This window comes from Salvia hispanica, chromosome 1 (genome assembly GCF_029641045.1).
Source record: "Salvia hispanica isolate PSC_SH4W2 chromosome 1, Shi_PSC_v1, whole genome shotgun sequence".
Classification (NCBI taxonomy): Eukaryota; Viridiplantae; Streptophyta; class Magnoliopsida; order Lamiales; family Lamiaceae; genus Salvia; species Salvia hispanica.
In genome coordinates, this window is record NC_142692.1 from 13,106,647 (window position 1) to 13,115,870 (window position 9,224).

General features: G+C 40.4%; 1 long non-coding RNA gene across 1 annotated transcript; it reads left to right on the plus strand.

Moving 5' to 3' along the window:
* The first annotated feature begins 824 nt into the window (after nucleotides 1-824).
* Nucleotides 825-2,916, plus strand: LOC125222823 (uncharacterized). The gene is made up of 2 exons (XR_007176614.2): nucleotides 825-2,157; nucleotides 2,315-2,916. It is a non-coding gene; the product is annotated as an uncharacterized LOC125222823 (long non-coding RNA).
* Nucleotides 2,917-9,224: the final 6,308 nt, after the last annotated feature.

Consider the following 9,224-nt stretch of genomic DNA (forward strand, 5'->3'; position numbering starts at 1 on the left):
AGAATGAGCCTCTACACAAGCCCAATATAGACATGAGCAAGATTCTTATTTTCCCATCGATCAAGGCTGAGGAAACAGCCAAGAGAGAGACAACCATACATACACCAAAATAGTAAGGATAGCATGAACATCAAGCTCAAAAGTAGTGGAGCTGGCAGCCCCAAAATAGGAGTCTTTGCCTCCAAGTCTCAAGCACAAACAGCCAAGAGTAGAGCACTATATAAACAGCCTCATCTCTCTTCTCCTCCCCACAAAATCGACACCCCAAACTCACATAAAGTCAAGGAATATAGCAAGGAAGGGAGGAGGAGCAAGGAGGAATTTTGAGGCTGGACATCAGTCCCATCCGAGAGGATTCATCAAAGTGAGGTAACAACCTCAACACCCAATAACCTTTGCATCATGTAGAACAACAATAGATAGCCAATAATTTAGATTCTTAGAAGGTCAATAGAATATTCACAGCAGTAGCAAGTATAGAATATTATGCTTAAAGCTCAAAAGCATAGAATAGAAACAACACATATCTTGGAACAGAACTAAGCAATAGCAAAGTCACAGGAGTAAGAACACTTTTTGGTGAAGTGTCGAAATTTAGGATTTCTTTTAAAAAGGGACCCTTCTCCCAACTCCAACTAATAGCTACTGCCACAACACACTAATTAAGGAAATAGCAAGGGGAAGAAGACTTAGCTTAGGCGGAGGGGCTGCCGGGCGGCGGGAAAATGTCGACGGAACCCCGGGAACTCCGCGAAGCGGCTGCAAGTCGCGGCTCAGAGAGGGAGAAAGAGGCGATGCCTCCTCTCCGCTACTGATTTCGCCGGGAAGAGAGAGAGCTCGGTGGAGGGCTCAACGCGGAGGGCCGATGCAGGGCGTTGGTAGCAGCGGCGGAGAAAGGCGACGCCTTTCACCTATCGGAGACTTCGCCGGAGCGAGGAGAGCAGGCTCGAAGCGCCGGCGACAGCGCTGGTTCAGCATGAGTCGCGAACGGCGAGTGACGGCAGAAAGAGCAGCTGCTCGCGGCGCGAAGTAGAGGTCGACGCCGGGAGCCAGCACGCCGGCGAGGGAAGTAGCGGCGGTGGAGTGAGGAGAATTGAGGGTAGGCGCTGTTTCTCCGATTCCCAATTTAGGGATTTTGAAATTTGACGAATTTGGGAGAAATTTGAGAAGAGATGGAGAATTTGTGAGAGGTGACGGGAACGGCGACACAGAGGACGGCGAAGAACGCCGGTCGCCGAGATGAAAGGGTAGCCGCCGCCGTTCCCTTGTTCAAAGAGGGTTTCTAATTTTGATTTTGAGAAATGTAGGAGAGAGAGAGAGTTTGACCGATGGGTGGAAGGAAGTATATAAATTGGACTTTGAATTAATGTGTTTGGGCCTTAGTAATTGATTAAGAGGTTGGGCCAAGGAAATAAATTAGTTGTTGGGCCAGTGGGCTAATTAAGGATTTGAAATTGATTTGGAGTAGTAGAATGCCTCAATTTAATTTAGCGTGGGCCATATGAGTTAAATGGAGTGATGAGACATTACTATGTAATTAGTGGGCCAATGGATTTACTGTTTGGGCCGATAACTCTTAATTTTGGACTTAAGAAGTTATTTGTTGGATGGGATTAATTTAAGGACTTGAGTTGGAGCTCAATTAATTAATTCCCGAATAATTTGCTAAGTTTTCGAAAATGGAAAATTTTGAGTTGAAGCCCGAAAAGTTGATGAATAAATTCCGAATAATTTATTTAGATTCCGGGAAAATAAAGTAGTAAAGTGGGAGACGCGAGAGCCGACCGGCGTCGCCCCGCAACGCCATGGGCGGCCTTAAGAAAAATCCGAAGAAAAGAATTTTAGAAGAGACTTTCCAAGAATTCCTATTCTTGTAAATAAGGGCCGAGTATTTGTTTAGAGAAAATAGAATTTCTCCAAAGTTGATAAAGAGAATAAATAAACTCTGCAGAGTAGTAAAGCCGAGGTAGGATTAAGAAAAATCCAATAAGACGAGACTGAGATATAGGTGCTATCCAATAGGATGCATGCATTCTTTCTAAAGAAAAATAGTTCAAGTATTAATTAGCGTGCTACGCTATTTATTTTCAAGGGATAAATTGCTCAAGGGCGAGTGAGGCCAAAGCAAGTATTTGAGTTGAGACATAAGCATATCAGGTGGGTTTTCTTTTAATATCTAGCACTATAGTATGGATATAAAGCAAATACTTGTGAAATTATGAAAAATCATCTTTTCTCAAAATGGAGCAGTGATTCATTTTTTTTCAAGTTGTTGTCATGCCATAAAATGTTTATTTTGAGGCCCATCTGCTAGGGGCTAGATGCCTGCGAGTTTTGGCGATGCCAGCCCGAGTTTAACGAATTCGGTTCCCAATAGGACCGCAAATCCTGTTCGGAATAACGTGCACGAGAGCCATGAGCCATCAACAGTTGGCCGGCGATGTGTCCGCTGAAGGCGGCCACCTTCACGGTACACGATTCACAGATATGGTAGAAATTTTGAAAGAACTTAGTCTGATCAGACGAACTTTTAGCTCACAAAAGAATTTAGTATGCTCGGGCCTTTTAAGAAAAACCCTCGTGCGATACTGTGGATGGATGACAAATATATATTGTATGTTTTGTTTTCGGCATGTGTCCACTGATACTCCTGTACTCAGCCCTGCATGTATTTATAAACGTGCAAGTTGAACGTCAAGAGGAGGGAGAAATGATCGGAGTCGATGCTACTAAATAATCCAGTGGATCTTTTCACGATTCGTGTCTTCATACACGAAGTCGTCTAGTATGGACTTATTCCGCTGCTCTTTTGTGAAGTGAGACATCTTAGAATCTCACCTTCGAACTCTGATTTATTGATGTAATATTTATTCTAGTTCTAAGACCATGAAATGGTACATTTGGCTTCTATTCTATGATATGAATCGACTTGGCCTTTGGGCATTATTCACAAGTTCTTTCCCCTTTTCTTTCCCGTTTCTTTAATCCCTCTCATTAGTCGCGGTTTACCCGCTTTCACTATCCTTAGCAAAGTGCGATCGTGACATCTTAAACATGAAAAATATTAAATGAAAAAGGATGCGCAAATTACTTATAATTTTGGGATTTGACTATTGTTCAATATGATTTTCAATAATGGTATAAAATAATAGTATTTGGGCTCAAGTCCGAATATGTTAGGCAATGCTAATATTCGAATTTTCCCAAATAATACTACTTTTTCCATCCGTAAAATGTTGCCTATTTTATTTTATTTTTCCATTTGTGATAAATGGAGTACAATTTTCACTAACTCATTACACTCACATTATATTATAAAATAAAATTAATATATAAATGTGGAATCTAAATTCCACTAATTTTTTCTATTCACTTTTCTTAAAACTCGTGCCGAGTCAAAAATGAATAACATTTCGTAGATGGAGGCAGTATTTTATTTGCATTCTGAAAGTTTTAAAGTACTACATAATTTGCATAAAAGTGAAGAGATTTGGAAATATAAATTACAAGTAGCCGTAGTAATCACTTATCATTATAGACTTTATAGATATTACTAGTATAAGATTTAAAATGTTAGTACTACATAAATCCATTATGCACGTGTGAGTGATAGTAATTAAAAACAACAATGGGCTGGCCCAATAGTCAAATCGTCCAGCTAATTATCCAATACTCGAATTGTACCTTAAACTCAACCAACTTTATTCTTTTTAAGATCATCTTTTATTTATAGTAAAATACAAAAGCCTTTTGTAAGATTTTGGATTTGGCTATGATGAAATGATAGTTATTATAATGGCTATCCTATATTTAATAGTTGAAATCATATGTTGAAAAATGGGGCCACGTTAACAATTACTATGACCTATTCATTTAATAAAAGAGAATTGTTCCTCTAAGCCACCAGAATATATTCCCTCAATTAAAATAAAATTATCATGACAAAAGCTTGATAACATGTCAATTGGTCAACAAGATTAGCAGTTGCAGCCTCCCACTTTTTGATTCTAGATTAACCATGTGCTGCTACGCCACATGCTGATGCTACCATAAATAAACACTCCTACAATTTGATTGCGATAATCATTAGGGACTCTTCTTAATCTCGCATTTTTTTATCTACTTTTTTACTAACAACAGGGATCAGAATATAATCGGTGTTTAAGTATTCTTAAATGGCCAGAGAAAGACTTAGTGGTGGTGAGGAAGGCTTAAGCCACGAGTCACGACCAAAAGATAGTACTAGTACTTATTTTTATTCTCTCCAAATCTTTGACTTATTGGATATTTATTGCAATCAAAGGCCACATCAATGCACTGAATCATCTAAAACTATATTCTTAAAGAAAATTTATAAAATATATGAATTTTTTAGTCATGAATACTCCCTCTATCTACGAGAATAGGAGTCTCGTTTTTTCCATTTTGATACGTCTACGATTAGGAGTCCCGGTTCATAATTACTATAGTAAAGGGGCTCTACATTTCACTAACTCATTCACTCACATATCATTTAAAACTAATATACACAAGTTAGACTCATATTCCATAAACTTTTGCCTATCCACTTTTCTTAAATCTGTGCTGGAAAGAAATGAAACTCCTATTCGCGGACGGAAGGAGTACTAACTAGTCAAATTCTAGAACTCAGAAAAACTAAGAGCATCTCCAACGGCGGACGTCGCGGGTGTCCGACCGGACATCTGCCGCTGTGAACGAAATGGTAGGACACACCCGTCCCATTTGCCCGTCGGATGGGCTCGGACATCCGCCCGACGTCCGACCGGACGTCCACCGCTGTGGCGTGGGTCGGACGTCCCGGTCGGACGTCCGATTAAATTTGATTTTAAAAAAAAAAAACCTCTATAAATACGGCTCGTTGAACTTCATTTCATTCACACCACTTGTGTTGACAAGTTTCTCTCTCTAAACTCTATTTTCAAGTATATCTAGAATGACTAGTAGTCGTGCGGGGGTAGTGGCGGGGGCGCTAGTGACAGTGATAGTGATAGTGACAGTGAATTGGATATCGTTGTGGAAGGGGCGATTGATCGATTGCTACGGCAGAGGCAGCAGCGGCGGCAGCAGGCGGCGGTACCTCGGCCGATCCATCGCCGACGTCATGCACCCCAGGACCACATTGATGCACACCTTCGGTTGTATCAGGACTACTTTGCTCCGCAGCCGCGTTTTGGGGATGCCTTATTCCGGCGACGTTTTAGGATGCATCGTGCGTTGTTTATGCATATCGTGGGTGCTTTAGAGAGAAGATATGAGTATTTCAGGATCAGGGAGGATGCGGCTGGCAAACCCGGACACACGCCCTTACAGAAGCGCACTACCGCAATCAGGCAACTGGTGTGCGGAGGCCCGACCGACATGTTCGACTAGTACCTCCACATTGGCGAGTCGCCAGCCGTCGAGTGTGTGCAGAATTTTTGCGCGGGCGTTAGAGCGATATTCGGGGATCGCTATCTTCAGAGTCCGAGCCCCGCAGACTGCCAGCTGCTGATAAATATGCACGGGTCGGTGCACGGGTTCCCTTGGATGTTGGGCAGCACAGATTGTATGCATTGGGAGTGGAAGAACTGCCCCGCCGCCTGGAAAGGGATCCACACTTCCAGCTTCAAAGCCAAGCATCCTATGATGATCCTTGAGGCTGTAGCTGACTACCGGTTGTGGATATGGCATGCTTATTTTGGAGTCGCCGGGTCGAACAACGACCTCAACGTCCTCCAGTCGTCGCCCCTGTTCAACGATCAGTGCAAGGCGTTGGTCCCGTCATCAGTTTCGTCGCCAACGACAACCAGCACAATATGAGATACTATTTGGCGGATGTGATATACCCAAACTGGCCCGTCTTTGTGAAGACGATCAAGCATGCGATCGGACCAAAGAAGTCCTACTTTGCAAGCCGTCAGGAGGTAGCGCGCAAGGATGTTGAGCGGGCATTTGGTGTGCTCCGGAGTTGATGGGCGATGGTGAAGGGTCCTTCACGGATGTGGTATATTCCCAACATCGGCGACATCATGTACGCATGTATCATTTTGCACAACATGATTGTCGAAAGTGAAGGTGACGAACTGACTCAGTGGACCAACGAAGATGATACGGGTACCGGTCCAAGCCACGGCGTGGCCAACGCAAATGTGAACATGGGGGTACCTCATGGAGAGGTTGAGCGGTTGCGCGCATTTGCCGACATGCGGCAAAGAGATGCCCATATTCGACTTCAGGAGGATATTATCGAAGAGGTTTGGACGCAGAGGGGTGGACGTTGATGTGGTTGCTTTTTTTTATTGACTATGTAATTTTTTTTTTCCGAATAATGTATGTTTTTTTTAATGAAATATTCGCATTTCCTCGTTCGTATTTGTGTCGAAATTTTAATTCTATAAATTGAATAATTGTGAATTTAGTTTTATTGCGGGAAGTCCTAGTGCAGGGGGAAGTCCTAGTGATGACGTGGCATGAAGTTTTTATGGGAAGTCCAAGTGGGAGGGGCGCTACCGGAGATGCTCTAAGTTCTCCCAGTAGATTTTCTTTTTCTTCATAAGAATTTCTACTACTATGTTCAATGTACTTATTTAAAATTCAACCTCATACTCCCTCCGTCCCCGATTAAGAGTCACACTTTTCCATTTCGGTCCGTCCCCAATTAAGAGTCACACTTCATTTTTACCATAAATAGTAAGTAGGTCACACATTCCACTAACTTAATTCACTCACATTTTATTATAAACCAATATAAAAAAATGGGTCCCACATTTCACTAAATTTTTCAACCAACTTTTCTTTACATTTTTTAAAACTCGTGCCCGGTCAAAGTGTGACTCCTAATAGGGGACAGAGGGAGTATAATACAAATAATTAAGTGTTATGGTGATTAGGGGTGTCGAAACGGGTAGCGGGTAACGGGTAATCCCGAATCCGACCCGATACCAGGCGGGTATCGGGTACCCGTTACCCGACGGAATCGGGTAACGGGTCGGGGTCGGGTATAATTATATTTGATGTTGCGGGTATCGGGTATCCCGATATCCGACTGGGTAATCCCGATAGTCCCGAAATACCCGATATGTATATTAATATTTTATTATTTTTAATTTTAAAAGTTACTGACTGTGCTGGCTTAAATATGTCATATTGTAATTTTTTATTAGTAATATATTATAAAACATATTTTTTAAGTTTTTAACTTTTAATTAGGGTTAAGATCACAAATCGGGTTTCCGTCTTTTCTCTTCTCTACAATTCAACTCCTTGTCTCCTTCCACTTGCCTCCTCTTTCCACCCGCATTTGCGGCCGCTGATTCAATCAGGTAAGGTAATTATGAGTTTTTTTTTCTTCAGCAATTTTGCTCGACTCTCTCTTATTTGAAAATTAGAAGTGATGCCTACTTGGCTTCAATTCATTATATGAATTTGTCATATTTGCGGACTTGCGGAGTATTTCAAGTGAGACTATTACATTCAGCAAGTAATATTTTTAAAACAATCATCTAAAATATACAAATAATATTTTAAAAAAGATCTGATAAAAAAAATTAATGTTTCGGGTCGGGTACCCGCGGTGTTGGGTGCGGGATACCCGACTCGGGTATCGGGTAATACCCGACTAACTGCGGGGCGGGTATCGGGACTAACTTTTGGGCCAAAATCGGGTGCGGGTACCCTACTCGTCGGGTGCGGGTACCCGCAGGTACCCGTTTCGACACCCCTAATGTCTGAAGTCAAAGATATCAGATTTGAATATACTATAATGTCACTTTTAATTTATATTCATTTATCTAATTATAAAATGAGGTACGCAACTTATATATGTGAGAATTGGCTTAGCCGTGGAATGATAATACACACGACTAACATAGTCTTTAAAATTTTTATTTATTTGCCAATAAAAAAGAGATGCTAAGTCAAAACAAACAAATTTCTTTTAACATTTGAATCTCAAACGCCAAAATAATCATGTGCTGGCAACAGCACAATATATTGCCAACAAACGTAGAATCTGCACCACCTAAACAATCTTGTACCCATCAAAAATCCAAACACATGATCATAAAAATAAAATTTTGGTGCATGAAAATGGAATTGGAGGGTGGGGGCCTAGTCATGTGGGGAAGGCCCCCTCTAGTTTATCGGTATGTGAGTGTTTTATGATTCCCCCAAATCCACAATTTCTATATTCCTATAAATCCGTTACCCTATTTCTTATTTGGAGCCGTTTAAATGGGCCCTTTTCAAAACCCTCAATTCCCCCCCCTCTGTTTCAATTATTATACCACATCGTACCTTCTGCATTATAGTATTTGCTCATGGCCCCTTCCCCTTCCAACATTTTGCATTCTTCCCCCTTCGAATTTGACGTATTTTAAGTTAAATTATTAGAGAAAATCCAAATACATGTCTCCAGTGTACATATATTTTACAAAGCACGGTAAAATTAATATTGATAAAAATATTTTTTTCAATGGATTATTGTTCTAATATCTCCATGCACAACGCGCGTTATGATATTATTCCGGTGTTTTAGAAGCGAAGAAGACTACATCAAGATTACAACACACACAATGTTCTAAAATGTCTAAAAGATTAAGAAAAGTCGCATTAAAATTTTTTGGCAATGCTTTTATGGTCTAAAATTGTGATCATTGTTACTCCATCTTCCTACCATTATAAGGTCACATTTGACGGGATACAGATTTTAAGAAATACAGTAAAAAGTGAGTGGAAAAGTTTTGGGAAGGTAGGTCTACACTCCTACTGTTATATACTCCTTACTTTTATAATGAAATGTGAGTTAGATAAAGTTAGTGAAATGTAACGTCCATTATTAAAAATAGTACTACTGTAAAACATAAATGAGACTTTTATTGGTGGATAGAGGGAGTGCTTTTGTTAATAATGGTTAATTTTTGTTCATAATACTATTAATTTTTATTCATGACAACCGTTTATAAAAAAAAATTTGTAAGAATTGTCACTTTCCTTAGTGTTCTCCGAACGTAGGGGGTGGAAAAACCTTTTGTTTTTCCGCAATTTTTTTTTATTTATATAAATTTTTATTTGTAATTTTATTATGCATATTTGAGAACTTGAAGATAGTGCTAATATCGAGAACTCCCGATAATAAAGATGCCTGCCTGCAAATATGTCCCTCTATCCTATGTCGTGATACGTGAATGAACATAAAATCGGTGGGGAACAAAATGTAAATGCAA